The 17,457-nt window shown below is 42.8% G+C and overlaps 1 protein-coding gene and 2 non-coding genes across 3 annotated transcripts in view; 2 read left to right on the top strand and 1 right to left on the bottom strand.

The window, feature by feature from the left end:
• The first annotated feature begins 628 nt into the window (after window positions 1–628).
• LOC123619148 (U6 spliceosomal RNA) lies at window positions 629–735 on the top strand. The gene has a single exon (XR_006727694.1). It is a non-coding gene; the product is annotated as a U6 spliceosomal RNA (small nuclear RNA).
• Window positions 736–1,697: 962 nt separating this feature from the next.
• LOC141578058 (U6 spliceosomal RNA) lies at window positions 1,698–1,804 on the bottom strand. The gene has a single exon (XR_012507937.1). It is a non-coding gene; the product is annotated as a U6 spliceosomal RNA (small nuclear RNA).
• Window positions 1,805–2,089: 285 nt separating this feature from the next.
• AKAP6 (A-kinase anchoring protein 6) overlaps window positions 2,090–17,457 on the top strand; it is a 563,915-nt gene continuing 548,547 nt past the window's right edge. The window contains exon 1 of the mRNA XM_074365671.1: window positions 2,090–2,331. The gene's annotated coding sequence lies outside the window, so the exon portion shown is untranslated. The remainder of the gene's footprint in view (window positions 2,332–17,457) is intronic.

Raw genomic sequence — 17,457 nt, 5'->3', positions numbered from 1 at the left:
CTTTGAAGGGGCACAAGGATCTTATGTCACTAGTGAAATACCGGTGACACGTCCCATATTTTGCTGGGAGGACCGGGGCTTGATCCAGAGCTCTAGTGACCCAGCGTTCTGGTGGCCCAGCAGGCCAACCGATTCGCCAACTCTCAGAGACGTCGGGGGAGACGCCGCTTGTTCCAGGCAGGTCTCCTGGGCCGCCTGAGTCGCTCCAGCGGGCCGGCCGACTCGGTACCGCGGCCGCCTCACAGACCTCGCGCGTCCCACTCGCTCGCCGGCTCCTCGACGGCGCCGCGCGCAGGACTGTCGGCTGTGCTCGCCGCTCCCGGCATGCTCCGCGGCCGGAGCGCGCCCGCAGGAGAATCCGCCGCCCCGGACCTGGGGCCAGCTACCGGGTCTCTTACCCAAGGTGCCCCGGGTGCTCATTTGCATGTCCCACCGACACGTGTGTGAACACGACAGGGCTCGCGGTCTGCGATTAAAGCACCAAACTTGCAAGTCTCTTGAGTGATTGCACGGCAGCAATTTTCCAAAACGTTCCGAGGTCGACGGGAAGGCGCGCAGTTCGGTCACCGTAAGTGTAAGAGGCGAGAGGTCTCCGTGCCTTATATACGCTGCGGGCGTAAGCTGTGGCGTGCTCGCTTCGGCAGCACATATACTAAAATTGGAACGATACAGAGAAGATTAGCATGGCCCCTGCGCAAGGATGACACGCAAATTCGTGAAGCGTTCCATATTTTGTGCACCTCCCCGGCGTCCCTTTGCTGGTTAACCCCAAAACCCAAAGACGGGTTTCGGCTGAGGTTTTGAGAGATCGCTTAGAAGCCCCGCTTTGGCTTACGCCTCCCGCCTCGCCACCCTGTTCCCTGAGGACGCTTGCGAGGCTCTCCCGTCGGGTCCTTCAGTCGGCCTGGCGGAGACCCTTGCTCGGCGGCCTGCCGGCATCTCCACTGCCGACCGGTCACGTTTCTATTCTCGTTACCTAGGAAATCTTCTAATGTTGCTTATTTCCTTTAGCAAGGATTTTTTCACTTAGCAATAATTAAGCATTTTAATAATTTAGAAATGATTTGGTAAGAACTCATCAGCAACTCATGTGTCAAGTAGTCTTTAGTGAACAAGATCCAAACCCACGTGGGCCTCTAGTTTGTGTTGCTGAGAGAGACAAGATCGTAAGTAAGTCGCTTTCATAACTTTTAAATTCTGAGAAGGAAATGGAAGTTGACATTTTTTCATTTCCGAGATATGCAGAAATGGCATATTTGCACGTAAATTTCCAGGTGCAACTCAGCTTAATTCTCATATCATAGATTGCCTTATATGAATATTTCTGTAGTAAAAAAAGATTCACAACTTAGCACAGAGTGCCAGGCGTTGTGCTTTTGACTCAGCGTTTTCTTTGGAGCTGATAAGCAAAGGGTGTGCTGACAAGCGTTGGAATGCAGACACGAAGATTTTCTAGGTAACGAGAATAGAAACGTGACCGGTCGGCAGTGGAGATGCCGGCAGGCCGCCGAGCAAGGGTCTCCGCCAGGCCGACTGAAGGACCCGACGGGAGAGCCTCGCAAGCGTCCTCAGGGAACAGGGTGGCGAGGCGGGAGGCGTAAGCCAAAGCGGGGCTTCTAAGCGATCTCTCAAAACCTCAGCCGAAACCCGTCTTTGGGTTTTGGGGTTAACCAGCAAAGGGACGCCGGGGAGGTGCACAAAATATGGAACGCTTCACGAATTTGCGTGTCATCCTTGCGCAGGGGCCATGCTAATCTTCTCTGTATCGTTCCAATTTTAGTATATGTGCTGCCGAAGCGAGCACGCCACAGCTTACGCCCGCAGCGTATATAAGGCACGGAGACCTCTCGCCTCTTACACTTACGGTGACCGAACTGCGCGCCTTCCCGTCGACCTCGGAACGTTTTGGAAAATTGCTGCCGTGCAATCACTCAAGAGACTTGCAAGTTTGGTGCTTTAATCGCAGACCGCGAGCCCTGTCGTGTTCACACACGTGTCGGTGGGACATGCAAATGAGCACCCGGGGCACCTTGGGTAAGAGACCCGGTAGCTGGCCCCAGGTCCGGGGCGGCGGATTCTCCTGCGGGCGCGCTCCGGCCGCGGAGCATGCCGGGAGCGGCGAGCACAGCCGACAGTCCTGCGCGCGGCGCCGTCGAGGAGCCGGCGAGCGAGTGGGACGCGCGAGGTCTGTGAGGCGGCCGCGGTACCGAGTCGGCCGGCCCGCTGGTGCCACAGTTTAGAGCACGTCGTTTCCCACTTAAACTTCCTTTGATGAGTACTTAAAAAAAAAAAAGTAATTACCCAGCCATTATCACACCTGGAACATCTAAGGTAATTCCTTAATATCACCTAATAGTCATTTACTTTCCGTTTAAATTTCCTTGGTTATTTCAGAGACGCCTTTTATTGTTGGTTTGTCATAAGGTTCCAAACAAGGTTCCGCCCCACATTGTACTTGGTTGCTAAGTCTCTTAGGTCTCTATTCTCCTCACGCCCCGTCTCTACTCTTCCCCTCCCCCACCCCGGCCACCCGCCCAGAGCCCCTACCCCGGCATTTCTCTTCATGCTTTCGATTTATTGGGGAAACTGGATATTTGCAGTGTGGAACGTCACAGTTCTTGCATTTGGCTCATTTATTTCTGATGATATCATTTAACCTGTTTCTCTGTCCTTCGTGCTTCTTGAAAATTTATAGATAGCTCTAATATGCCATAATTAGATCCTGGTTCAGTTTGTTTAGAGGCGCATTGGTAGGGCGTGTACTTCCTATTGCGTCTCAGTTAGAGGCATGTAATGTAGGCTGAAATAGTGGGTTCAGGTGAAATCAGCAGCCTGACCCCCTCTCCGTCCCCCCTCCCCCAATACATCTTTAGCTTAATAATTTTAGAATACACTGATGAACGTTGCCCAGGTAGAGGGTCTGGCGGCTGGTTTGTTGGTTTGTTTTTAACCCTTGGCTCATGAGCTATATAAGGATGTAAACTCAAGACCCTTGGTGTCCAAGTTCTATTCCCCAAGGAAGCAAATTGAGAGAACAAGACCCGGAAAAGAAATGAAGGAAGAGTGTCAATGTCCTCTCAGTCTCTGGATCATTCAGTCCTTTCCGTAGTTTGATTACACGCGCTAACAAATTACCTTTCTTACTTAGGATGAATTGAAGTCCTGTTTCTGCCTCCCCACGGCTAAGAGGCTATTCTGGAGCCGCGCTGTGGGTTCTCCCTCACACAGTCTGCTGTGCTTTACCTACACTTTTCTTGTGTAGAATCGATTGCGTAAGAAAAATAGCTCTACCCACTCACTTCTGTTTGAATGAAGGCTATTTGCTTTCTGGATATATTCTGAATGTTGTTTTCTGTCAGGCTATACATTTATTGAAAGCCTCATCCAGGAGGACAATTGCCAGAGGCGTTGAAATTTAACGTCTTGTATTTCTTTACTGTGTTCTTTCCTTTCTGTTACACAGTTGTCTATGTTTAATTTTCAAACTCTTGTGTTCTGCTAGCCTTTTCCTCCTGTTTCTTTTTTCCCATCCCGCCCCTCCTCCCATCTACCGCGCATACCTCACCAACTGAACACATTTACCCAGTTCACCTTATGCTTTTGTAATCACGCTCATGTTTTCACGCCACACGTTTGCAACATTGAAACACCATTGGCTTCTGCCAAACTCAAAAATATTTACGATCCCATATTTAGATTTTGACGAAAACAATTCTTTCTCTTATCACCAGTTAAGTAAATGTAAATCTCTAATCACTTTCTCAGAGGGAGTGTTCTTTAACACATCTTTTGGAAGTCATACGGGAAAATTTTGAGGTAGGTGGCCTTTTAGTTAAATGATCTTTTGTATCTTGAGTTAAGATTTCATATGAGAAGGAATCTCAACAGTCTCATTTTTAATAAATTGATTTTAGGAGAGATTGATTTAAATGATTTTTCTCAGCTTATCCCATTTTTAACAAGAAAAAAATGAGTTTTATTTTTATGTTCTGGAACATTTGGACTCCATTACCAATAAATGCTGCCACAGTAATTCTAACCATTTATATTACCAGTGGAATAAAACAATCATCTGTGTTTTCTTAGCGGTGTATAAATCTATGGTGCATCTTACAATCTTAGCGGCATTTTAGATCCAAAGAAATGGAAAATCTCATTTTTCAGAGAAGGAAACTGAGGCTGAGGTAAGTGTGTAGTGATCTCCCTAGGCAGTACTGGCACTGGCCAAATTCATTGCTTTTTCCACTGTACCACTTGTAGTATTACTAGGTCATACTCTTTGCAGTAGCTTACAAAGATGAGAATAAAGACTACAAAGATGAGAATAAAGACTTCAAGCTGGTCGTTTTACAACCATATTTCTGAGTTCTGCTCATTTGACTGCAACAGCAGGATAGTACACACTGATAAGTGGAAAGTCTACTTTTTTTTTTTTTAATTCACAGAATGGGAACATTCAATGATGTGACACAGTTGAAACTGGCAAAATCCACAAGTTATTTCCTCTTTAGGAGTTTTGCTCCAATTAAAAAGAAACTCAACCAAAATCCTTACCAAATTCCTCTTGAGCAGGGAACAGATGAGTCACTTAGAACCACAGCATCAGTAATCATGTTTACCTGGTGTGAAATTGGTGCACTTCAGCTGAGAAACAGAAGTTATCGAGCTGGCCTGAAGTTTGTAATCACTATGAGAGCTTTTGAAAATATCTGCCAGAGCCCTCCTCTGAAGGTTCTGATTTAATTGTTCTCCGTTTCTCTGTTTCTCTCTGCTGTGAGCTCTCAGCCTTCACAGATCTGCTTCAAGCTTGTCAGTACCCTTCTTCCTTCCCTCTCTCACCTCCTTTCTTTTCCCTTGGATATACTGTGTGTGCATCAGGTGAAGCTCATCCGAGTTCCCCACCGGGCCCCTTCCTTTGCTGTCCCCTTCCTTTTATGGCCATTCCCTATTCCCTCATGTTGCACCCATTGACTCCCTAGGACCTCCTCAGTGTCCCACCTAGAAAGAACTCCAAAGATCTTTCAAAACTTGACAGTCCCGGTTTATGTGCATTTATGAGCTCTGCTAGTCTGATAAAATGCTAGAGTGTGACAGTTCACATTATCTACCCCTCAGTTTCTATGCAAAATAGGAGTTATTTCAGTTAAAAGTTATAATTATTATAAATGATTGAGACTACACCGAGGAGCAATAGTTTCAGAGAATTCTGTGTATGTGCTTCTATATTTTCAGGAAAAGAACAGTTTTGTCCTAAAGCAGCAGCATGAAGTTTTTTTCTTTTAATCTTTCTAGTATCTGAAATGATGTCTCCTCTTTTATTCCTGATATTGTTAATTTGTATCTTCTCTCTTATTTTCCTTATCTATCTGGCTAGAATTTTTTCAATTTTATTGTATTTTACAAAAAAACCCACCAGTTTCATTTTTTTCCTATTGTTTGTTCATTTCTATGTTGTTGATTTCTGCTCTTTATTTCCTTCCTTCTATTTACTTTAGGTTTAATTTGCTCTTCTTTCTCTGGTTTCTTATAGTGGAAATTTGGATCGTCAATTTTAGACCTTTCTTCTTTTCTAATAGTAGCATTTAAATTTGTCTCTAGGCAATTTTAGCTGTTTTAGCTGTCCCCCACAAATTTTAATGTGCTGTGTTTACATTTTCATTTAGTTCAAAATGTTTACTTCCCTTTTTACCTTTTTTTGTCACATGGATTATTTAGTATCCAAATATTTGGACTTTTGGATTTTCTAGGTATCTTTGTATTCTTTTTCTAATTTACTTTCCTTGAGGTATGACTTAAGTTGTTTTAAATTTACTGACACTTGTTTTACAGCCCATGATATGGTATGGCTAGTAAATGTTCCATGTGCGCAGAAAAAAATGTGCAGTTGTTGGCTGGAGTGTTCTGTAAAAGTTAATAAGTCATGTTAGTTGATGATGTTGTTGAAATCATATCCTTACTGATTTTTTGTACTTTTTTCATCAATTATTGAGAGAGGACTATTGAAATCTCTAGCTGTAATTATGGAGTTCTCTATTTGACCTTTCAGTTCCAACAGTTTTTGCTTCATATATTTTGAAGGAAACATTGTTGTCAGATACGTACACGTTTGGGATTCTTTGTCTTCTTGAGGGATTGATCCCGTTATCATGATGAAAGATTCTCCAACTGTCACAAGTACTAAAATTAATCAAATGGATTTTTTTAATTGAAGTATAGTCAGTATCCAACGTTGTGTCAATTTCTGGTGTAACACATGGATTTTTGATGATTTATAAAAACATAAAATAGAAACACAACTTGTGTTTTGTCAAAGCAGCATCCCCTTTATCCTGCTTTGGTCTTTTCCATGGCAGCTGTGTCCATCACACAATTTGTTTGTTTTCTATCTTTTCCCACTAGAATAAAACTTCCAAAGAGTAAGATTTCATGTTTTGTTCACTGCTGTATCCCAACTACCTGTCACAAATTCTGACCTCAATAAATATGATCTGAATGAATTAATGTATAAAAAAGCTGCAACAACTGTAAGAAGATAAGATTTCCATGACTCTATCCTATTTATCCCATGGAAGGATGGCTTCTGCTCACATAGGGGCTGTTAAAGAAATGACTTCTATACTCCAGTGTGCTCCCACGCTGCCCTTCAGCACAACTGGTGCCACACCACAGTGTTCCTTGAGTTCTTAGGGTTTCGTGGAGACATTAGTGAGCTAATTCTTTGTTTTAACTTGCTCTTTGTATGTCAGCCACCTCTAATCTAGCTAAGATTTAGTTCTGAATCATTCCAGAGTGTGAATCTGAGTGACAGACAGCTGGGCCCTGGCCCCTCACACTATACCCCAATTATGAGCCTCCGTTCATTCTTTCAGGAGGCCATTCAGGCCCTAAGGTAAGATGGACTTTTAGGCCAGCCTCACTGCTTCTAGGAGTGATTCTGAATGTCCTTGGATTATAAGGTGAGTAGGAATTTGGTTCTTAAACCAACACCCCAGCCGCATAAGGCATTTGCATTTCACATCTCCTTATCTATACTATGGTTTCACTTCCACCCACCTGTTCATTCACACAGCTGAAGGTTTTTGTTTTCCCAGGAAATTTAGGCTTCAAGTTCACCAGAAAAACTGAGACTGCCCTGATTGTAATTGATAATGTAAACTGCAAATAAAACATGTATCAATCAAATATTCCTCTCAGGTTTACTTCTAACGGGAGAAAAAACTTTTAATTAATTGTGTGCTTCGTGTATTGTAAAAAGATCTCTGGGTCTGATGGTCAGCGTTCAAATCCCAGCCCCACCCCTTGGACACACACCTTCCTGTGAAAGGGGAAAATAATGTCTCCCTTGCTTTCCTCTAAGGGTTGACAGAACAGTCTGTGATAAATAGTTGGGAAAATGCCTTGTGCATCACAAAGCTCTGCAGCTGTGTAAATTGCTGTTGTTGCCTTGAGAAGCTTTTTCAGCTTTAAGGTTTGCAGTGGTTGAATATTTTTACTCATTGATTTGAAATCATTTGGGTATTTGGATCAGAGGCTTTCCTTCACTACATCCTGAACAGCACCTGCTAATGACACTTAAACTGGGAGGAATACCAGCCAGTATCCATTGGCTGTTACCTTGGAAACTAGAACCGTTTAAAAACACTGGAAAGGAAACAATGTAACTGAGAGGAAAAGCTCACTTGGGGCCAATCACCTTTTTTCTTCCAAAGCTTAAAATATTAGACACCTGTTTAAACATTTCCTAATCATTTTTTTAAACCCAAAAGCTATTGTTAAAAACATGATGAAAATGAGGGACTTAAGATCTGTTCTTACTCTGGAGAAGTTAAAACTTAAAAGTGGTACTACCTATATCTACTTTGTACCTACCTTTAGCTTACTGGTTTTTCTTATCAGGAGGCTCAAGTTGTATTCTTGGTCAGCTATAAGAATCACAATGTAATTATCCAGGACTTCAGAAGAAAAAAAACCTCATCCAAGTACCCAGTAGAGCTTTCTCCACAAAATCCCTCCTTGTGTTACCACCTTGTGACACCATCCTTGTGATAATGTATAATTCTGGTTCCTACTAAGCTCACAAACTCCTTTCTTTCTGTCTCCTTCATTGGCTCTTCTTTGTCTGTGACCTGTAATGTTGAGACCTCTCCCCTCCAAGCTTCAGTGCTTGGATCCTGCTTCTTCTTCAATAACTTTAGGTAAGCTCAGCCACTTGGAGTTTGGTCTACAGAGTGTGCATATCTTACCTCTGGTTCAGTGGGGGACACACTCCAGTGTGCTCAGTGCCCCCTCCTCTAAATCCCTTTAATCCAGATCTCTGCGATTATGATTCAGTAGGCCTGGAGAGGAGCCCTGGAATCTACATTTTAATAGGCACCCTGGGGATTCTGATGTAGGGCTCTAAGGGCTACTCATTGGGAATCACTGTATTCTCCAAATGCTGGCCTGATTTTTAGCTTTTATCTTAAATTTCATAAGCCTGAAACTAACCTCTACAAACAGATATAGGTTTCTCTTACCTGTCATCATGGACCAAAGTTTTGTAAATGGAATCCATGTAGTCTTTGTTCTTACATGTTCCCCTCTTTTCCTTCTCTCACCTCCTCCTTCCCTCTTTTTTCCCCTCGTCTCCAGTCTCGTTGGCTCCTCCTCCCTTCTCATTACATCTCTTCTTAAGGCCACCCCTCTAAACCTCCACCCTTACCAACTCACACTTGGACCATCCAAGTGTTCTAGTTTCTCTTTTTCTGCTCTAAGCCTTTCATGTTTTCACCGTGTCACCTACGCAAGAATAAGTAATGATTCTCCATCTCCCATGTTGGAACTGAACTTCTCTCCCTAGTATTTTATGTTTTCTATCAATTACATTCCCTCATTACTTCAAAATTAAGTATTTTTGGTTTCTGAACTAGTGCCTCAGTCCATTATTTAGACATAATTTCTTTACTCTTGCCTGCGAGTATATTCATTACAAACTTTCATGGACTTAGAGCTTCTTTGTTAAAGGAGAATTTTGATATACTGACTACATTATTATAAATCCCTTCCTATAGGCAAAAGCTAGAGAGGAAACCAAGTGGACTGATGGACTGATTGGATGAGGACTTTACATTCATCTGTTTTATCACAGAGTTAAATGTCATTTGGGTGGTTTCCTTAGATTAAATTGAATTTCTCTTGCTCAATGAACTTTGACCTTGAAGTTTTAGAAGGAGTACCTTTTAATAAGTTGTTTATTGGTAAAATTTCCCTAAAATTATTTGGCCAGAATTTTAAGTCAATATATAACTTATAACTGTTTTGAACACTTTAAAAACTACTTTCTGTCCTGAACAGTTGTATATTTCATTGAACTGAATATACTAAGACAAAGCTCCCTGAATAGTTGTCTCAACCCCAACCCCACTGGGACCCCAGTTCAGAACCAGGTATTACATGGGTTTTGGGAGAGTCCTATCCTGGGTGCTACTAAATAGGTCACAGGTCCAGTCCTTGAATTCATGCACAGCCGTGCTCAGGTCAGCTTGACTGTACTGGTTTCCTCCTGTCTCCCTAGGTTTGCAGCTTCACAGGAGGAGGCTTAACCTCAGGCAGCTGCAGCTGCAGTAAGTAGCTTTCCTGTCATGGTGGGCCAGGGACACTGTTCCCACCCTAATTTCCCACATGCATCTGGCTCAGGGTACTGGCCAGATGTGGAGCATGTTTGGTCGTCATGAATTCTGAAGAGCTGGAATCTGTAGGGTTTAAGGAGATCATTATCTTGCTTTAGAGCCCATGTTTTTAATACCGTCTTTATATTTTATCTGTTACTTTATGTTTGGAGCAGTGGTGAGAGGGAAGGGCATTCCTCCTCTTCTAGGAACCAAGTCACCCTAATTTGAGAGCTTTCCTCTGTTCCTTTTGATTCCTTCATTGGTGAGCATACTGTTTGGCCCATTTTTCGTACTACACATCACCGTTAGATCCCCAAATGCACTTAGAGCAAGCAAACATGAGTTGTTTCTGATAATTTTCCTCAGAGACAGATGGTGGTCAGTGAGCCTGATGTCGGGAGTGGGTTGGGGCTCAGTGACTGTGTCAAAATGGGTTAGGACGTGGCTGGCTTGAGTGTGTCTTAGCAGGGCCATCATGTTCCTGCCACCCTTCCTCCTCCTAACACCTCTGTCCTCAGCTAGCCTGGCACAGACGATGCCCTAACATGTGGAGGGGTGCAAGAAGGCTGCCTTTGATTTGGGCTGACCCAGACATGACACCTGTCTTGAACCTAATTATTTCTAAATGCTGAGCTATGGAATGGGGCAGCTCTGTGTGGCTCTGTGTTGTGCACTGTTCCTGAGCACAGGACGTACTGGGAGCTGAAATCATGCCCATGTTTTACCCAAGCTGTGCACCCATGGGCTTTATCCACTCAGAGTGAGGGCCTTCTCATTTACACAAAGATGTCAGTTAAATTGTGGTGGCCATACAATCTACAGCCTCTCTCTAGGTTTCTTGTTGTCACCTCAGATAAGATGGTCAGGCTATAAATTGTTTGTCACCTTATAGACAGAGTATTGCTGAACCCCAACCTAGTAGGAAAGTTGGGGTACTTTCCTCCTGGGGTATGGTGAAGGGGAGGTTAGGGCCTGGCATCAAGTTGTTGTGGCACCAGAATGGCTGCTGGAAGAAGCTTCAGAGTCTGGGCTTTTGTTCTTACTTCAGTATAGAGCTGGCAGGTAAGGTACCAGCTTCCCCTTTTATCTGAGTTGGACCTCAGACATTTTCTCCAGCTAGTGACACCCCCAAACTGCCAAGTGGCCAGAGTAGTTCCTGGCTTTTGTTCCCTCCAGGAGCCAGCTTTTTGTGCATAGTGCCACTGACACCTGGGACCTGGATCTAATTGCTGCCTCCCTCAGCATCCTGCCCTCCCCCACCCCAGGTGTGCAGTAAAATTATTAGAAGTTGGCCCAGGAAAGAAGTTGCTGGAAACCTAGACCTTGGTACAAGGAAAGTCATGATAAACATCACCTTGCTGAGCTGCTGAGGTACTCAATATTAAGTAATATTATAGCCTGACTCCTTTTTAAGGGACCCTTCTGAGCTAGTACCTAAGATAGCATAGAAGCATGTGGTTTCCAGAACCAAAAGCATGCTTCCTTTAGTTTGTTTTTTGTTTTTGTTTTTTTTGGACTGGTCTTCAGCATTGTTGCTACTTTTTATAATTGCCAGAACTTGCCAGAGAATTCCTTCAGGGAGGTTTAGGAGATGACGGAAGGAAGGAGAGGTTCATTTATAAGAAGAAAAGCAGTAATTACGAAAAGCACAGAGGAAGCTAGAGAAAGAAAATCAAAGAAAAGAGACTGGGAACAAGTTCAATCCAAGGGTTTCATGTTGTGGTTGGTAGATTTGGGTTAGGAGTCTCTTTCACAAGACTGTCTTGTGCCAGCCACTGTCTCTGAACCCAGTTAGTAGGGACAAGGGAATGGGATTCAGGGACCATGAGGAATCTTTCAGGGTTCAGGAGTGTAGGATCAGCCTAGTAAAGCTAAGGTTTTGAATTATGGAGGCTTTTGATGAACTTTTCTTTTAGGAAGCATTTTACTAAGCTAGACCGAGTTTACCAATTCAGGGGGCCAGAGGGCAGCATTGATGTTAGAGCAGGACTGTTCTTCCTTGTGTGGGACACTGTTTTCATCCAGGCCCTGAGAGTGTTTGAAAGTCTATAGGTGCCTTCCATGATTGCTATGAAGAAAATGGACCATTGAACACATTTGATACAATTCCTACAGAATTAAATGGACATGGGTTCCAACATCATGGGATTTATCAAATTATCTGTAAAACAGAATCTTAGGTGGCTGTTTCTACTCAGACCAGAGAAATCAAATGTAGAGAAACGAATGCCATTAGTACCATGGACAAGATGTAGGAATTGCACATAAGAACTAGGGAACAAAGAATGTGTTTTTATGATGGCAGCATTCAGAGAACAGGAAGGGGAAGTTTGTAGGTAGATTATGGACTCCCTAAAGAGGTTGGAGCTTGAGACCCACCAGAAAACCAGATTTCCATGAGTGCGGCCATTTAGGATGCTGAGAAGGCAGAGTCTGGGAGAACTTTCCAACATTGTGCTCATGGTTTATTTCTCATTTGTTTCACATTTCTATCTACTTATACATTCATTCATTTTGTCCTACCCCTACCATTTTACCGTGTACTCACGGTAATCTTTCCTAGCATCATCAGGAGAGAGACTTCTTCAATGCTGCCTCCTCTAAGGCATTTTTCTCACCCACTGGAAAAAAATAGAGTTCCAGTAATGTGCTGGGTTTTATGCTCTTCATTTGCATCATCTCATTTCATGGTCCCCGCAATTCCATGAAGTAGTTGTAAAAGAAATTTCTGAAAATTTCCAAGTGGGGTTTAAGATCTCTGGGTCGCACTATGTAAAGGTGTTTCCGTCTCATAGGAACTGAGGGTGTTAGTGAGTTATGACCACTATTTTTAAGCCATATTGACAAAGGTTACTTCACAAAGATTCTACAAAATATCTCACTGGGGAAAATGAGTAACACATGCTTTATTTAGGCTCTTTTTAGTAAACATACATGTCTGGGAGTTAGGTTTGAATCAACGAGTGTCAATAGCAAGTCAGGGAATGTTGGTACCTTTCTAGGCAGGTGTAATGAAATAACATTCCTTGCCAAGGAGGAGCAGGGATTGTAATTGTTGTAGCGTTGAATCCACTGAACATACACTGTCTCAGGAGAGACATGAAAGGCTGAGCAATTGATTTCTCAGTGGTGGACCTGAGCTGACCAATTTGTAGCAGACTTGGTTATTCAAACTCTATTTTCCAGCTAAAGACAGACGGACACTGTGATCTGAGATGTTTTGCTGAACTAAGAGATCTCATAGCCAAGGCACAGCCAGGCACTGTGAGCAGAGACAGTTTTCATTTACTGGAAATCACCCTGATGAAGTTATGTAACCCAGAACATCTGACTCAGGGAAAGATGGGCACAGTAAGGCAGCATGGAGATCCTAGGGTCTTCTTTTAGGGGTGTTAGAAGATAACTAGTGGGATACAAAAGTAGGAGATGGAGGTGAACATGTAATGCCCTTCATGTGAGGCTGATGGGAGAAAGAAATTCTGACTGAATGATTACGTCACAGGTTCAGAGAGTTTGAATGGTGGATGGAGCTTAAGCAAACAAGCCCCTCATTGTGCAGATGAGAAACTGAGGCCCCAAGAGATTTGTCCAAGGCCATACAGCTAGGAATGGATAGAACAGGAGTCTAATCCATGTCTTCAGACTGTAACTTTATATCCTGTTATTTAGAGTTAATTTATTTTTTAAGGCTCCTAATTCAGTCTGATATGTTCAAATGAGTCTCTTGCTTCTTTTTATGAAGACAGAGACTATAGAACTGCTGTTATTTCCTTATTAGCAGTTATGCCAGGAGCTCATAAAAAGTTTATACACCAGATAATAAACTCCCACTCATGGTCTCAGAGAAAGGTTGAAAAAATTTTACAAAAAAAAATTAAAATCCTATACTCATTAATGTGTCTAATTCTTAACTAACATTCCTTTTTCTTCCTACTTCTCTTTGTTTTTGTGATGGTTTGGGACTTCCTGGAGTGAATGATGATTTATCTTGAACAAAATAGAATTTGTTCTTGAATCCTGCTGATGTGAATGCTAAGCTAAGTAAATGGAAATAGAAGTCCCAGGAACAAATCTGACTCCTTGCTTAAAAAGCAAGCATGTAATTCAGCCCTTTCTTTTTGGTAGGTAAGAGAAATTCACAGGACTAAATGTCCATCTTCTTGCCCATATGTAGGACCTCACTCAAGCTTTTTGTTCATTTATCCGTTTGTAGCAAAATAGGATTTTCTTCCTCCCTTGCTTCCTTTTTTCATTCTCTTTTTTATCACTCATCCTTGAGAAGGGTCTTTGGAAAGTCAGAAAAAAATAGAGACTTTATTAGCACAAAAATATATTGAAGTCATGCTATGAAAGGTGGTGAATATTAGTAAGGAAAGATGTTAGAAGTGATATTCTTCCAAGACTCTTGACGGACTTAAAATAATCAAGACTCACAAGACACAGAGAAGCTGACTCATCTCCCACCATACCAGGGGTAAATCCCAGACTCTTGAGGGAAAAACAGAGATGGGAGAAATAATGTAGACTTGGGTGAAGAAATAAGAAGGGAGACCAGAGAGAAAAGGGCCACGCGAAGTCAACCAAAGACAGATTCTGCAAGGACTGAGGAGTGATTTGGTGGAAAAAATTAAGGGCCCCGTATATATTAGATCATCTAATCAGTGGAAAACATTCGTTTTATGATCAACTGTATACCTAAGGTAAAATATAATTTGCTGTCTGAACTGAAAACTGTCTTTTGCTAGTGAAAGGGGCCATTACTGATTATGTGGATACAGTAGGTGTAATCTGTGACTGTGAGATCTGTGTCCGCAAATCTGGACAGATAGTTACAGACTGTACCTAGATCCCCTCCAGACCTCCTGGACATAACTGAGAGGTTAGACTTTCTCTCATTTAAAGCACGGTTACGAAGCACAGATGTGTCCCGCCTTGTGCTTGGTGCTGAGGACACAAAGCTAAACTCTTCTGTTTCCACAGCAGATAAGTTGTTCTCTCTGTGGCGAAGACTTTTCATGACATAAAAGATCAAGGCGAAACCTTCACAGTCCAGTTAGCCAATTATGATGCTTCTTAGCAGGGCTTGTGTGCATGGCTCCCACCTGGTCTCTCTGGCGTGGTGGTGGCTACACACCCTGAAGCAAGATGAGTCAGAGCGCTGTGATTTTCTTCTGCCTCTGCCCTGCATATGCTGGTTTTAATCAAATGAACGCTTAATCCTGTAGCGAATCTTATTACGCCCTTTGCCCTTTCCCATTCCATCTGTTACATGTCTCATTCTCTAGCCTCCAAATGGAATAAGCTGTGTTTTTTTCTCAGACTTTTTTTTTTCTTTCTGTTTGATGTCTTATAGAAATAGGCCTGGAGCCAAGAATTACAATCAAGCTCAAGTGGGTCTGACTGAGAATTTTCAGTATCCTGAGTTACTTCCTCTAATGCTCCACATCTCTTATCAGCAAAGGCTCCAATTTTGATGGCTTTTAGAGCAGGGGACTAGGGAGCTTTGCCGTTGGTTTCACAGATCTTCCTGTTAGGATTGCAATTACTGTCTCCCCAGGGTGTAAAGGACCCTTGGGGCACACAGTTGTGGTGGCATCCACTTGGATCAGTAGATCTGTGCCCTAGCCGTGCTGCAGAACCCGATATCTGCTGGTGGATGGATCATAATCTTGTCTCAGTGGGCCTTTCTAATCCTTTTGATCTCTTTGGCTATTTTACTATCTTACTGACCAAATCATTCATACACATCAAAACCAACTCAACTTGAAAATAGGCCTCAGGGCCTCTGTCCTGGGAATAGCAAAAGAATATAGACAAATCTTCCCCAAAGAGTATAGTTCTGTTTATTGTAGTTTCTCTCCTTGGCAGGTATGATAAGATTTTACTCTGGAGGAATGAAAAATATTTAAACGGTGTTGATATTATGGCAGGTTCCAAATTTGGTTTGGTGTTCTTAGAGCAAGCACAACCCCAGACACTTGGGCACTGTCTCTCTTTTGTATTTATTTTGTATTTGTATTAGTTTTCCCCATTTTTAAGGTCCTGTGAGTGGAGGCATCTTGTCTCTCATCTTTAAAGCCCTTCTTCACCTTACCCTATACCACTCTAGTGCTAAATCCACTGTTTTTCCCAGAGAAGGTAATTGATAAATGTTTCCAAACTCCATAAATACTTTTGGCCTGTAAATCAGTAATTCCTTTGTTTGATGTTTCCTCTAGACTGAAAGAGTTACTGTTAGATGGAATGCAGGCGTTAATATCCTTTGAATAATAAAGCCAGGCCAGGGGTGTGGAAAATACGAAAATCACTCCATGTGCAACCCTCTAGGGGAGGTTTTGCTACTCCAGATGCAGAATCTTCAGGTATCTAGGGATACAGATGAAATGTGAGATCGACGTTGCATCCAGTCTTTTGACTCTCCCGCTTACTGCTGTTGCTGTCTGATGTTAACACTCACAAATTTACTTTGCAATAGATGGAAGGAAAGCTGTTTAGACCTAGGAACACAGGTAAACTAAGGCCCAGGACTGCCTTAAAAGGAGCATCCGGAATCCTTGGTTGGCTTCCAAAACAAGTTAGGCTAGTGTATGCCCCACCTCGAACTAGACAGAAATTGATCCAGGCTAAAAAACCAAAGGGAATAAGACATAGGACAAATGACCACTTGGTTCTGTACATTCTGCTTCTAATTATTGACTGTTTCAACCCAGCTGCAGCATGGTCCCTATGCTGTTTGACACTTTCATGTTGCTTCTCTCTATTAATAGTCACTCGACTTCTGGTCAGCCAAGGATAATTATGCTTCATCACCACCTCTGGGTAAAACTCTGGTTGCCAGAAATTCTCTTTGTGTTGTATTTGAGAACAATCCAAATTTCTGCCTCATTGAGAGGGTGGGAGTGGGTCAGGATTGGCCATTATGAACAAATAATGAAAGCTTAAGGCACTAAATGGGATCTTCACATGAGTTTCCAAGTAGAGAAGTATGGAAAATGTATTATAGTAACTTTCTCTGTGCTGAAAGTAGACCCCTCTTGTTTAGGGCTGGTTAGTGAGAAAGCTGAGATAGTATCTCCCATTTATGTAGTGACAGCCATGAATTTGGAAGGCAGAGAGGTGTCATCCAGGGCCAATCACGCATGGACGTGCAGTGCATGCCCTGCCCGAAGCCTGCCTCCAGTCAGTCAGGAGGAAGGGGTGACTTTTTGTTCATTTGTTTGCCCAGAGGGGATGCCTTTTTGAAATTCTAGTAATACTAAGCCCTTTAGTCATCTACCTACCAAAAAGAAGGAAAACTATCACTAAGATTGTGATTCACCATCATCAAAATCGCATTTCTAACTCAGCAGAAACATAGAATATAGTCTTTTGATTCAAGATAGGTGTTCTTTGCCTAGCTGCATCATTTTGCTCTGTGTGTGGTCGGGGGCAATCTAGAAATGCTGTCTATTAAATTTCTTCAGGATGGCTTTTTTCTCTACCCCTTTCCTGAGCCCCAGTATTTTCAGCTTAAAAATCCTGCCCAGCCCTGACTGATACAACACCACACACAACTACTAAAAGCTGGGTTTCAGGCTCCTGGGAATCCCTGGTGATTGGTGCCAATTGGAGTGCCATAAACAACAGCTGAAAAAGCCAGCAGAAATTTAGGATTTTCTAATCTAGGCATAAACAGCTAGTTGGTGCTTCTTTGAAGTGTAGAGATTGGGAGATGATATGCAGGCCCTGAATTGGTGGGGAACGGGGTGAAATATTCTGGTAGAAGTGATTATATAGGCACAAGCCAGTTGTGTCAGGAACAGATGGT

Source organism: Camelus bactrianus, chromosome 6 (genome assembly GCF_048773025.1).
Source record: "Camelus bactrianus isolate YW-2024 breed Bactrian camel chromosome 6, ASM4877302v1, whole genome shotgun sequence".
Lineage (NCBI taxonomy): Eukaryota > Metazoa > Chordata > Mammalia > Artiodactyla > Camelidae > Camelus > Camelus bactrianus.
Note: the sequence above shows the minus strand (reverse complement) of the source record. Positions and strands in the feature narration are given on the sequence as shown.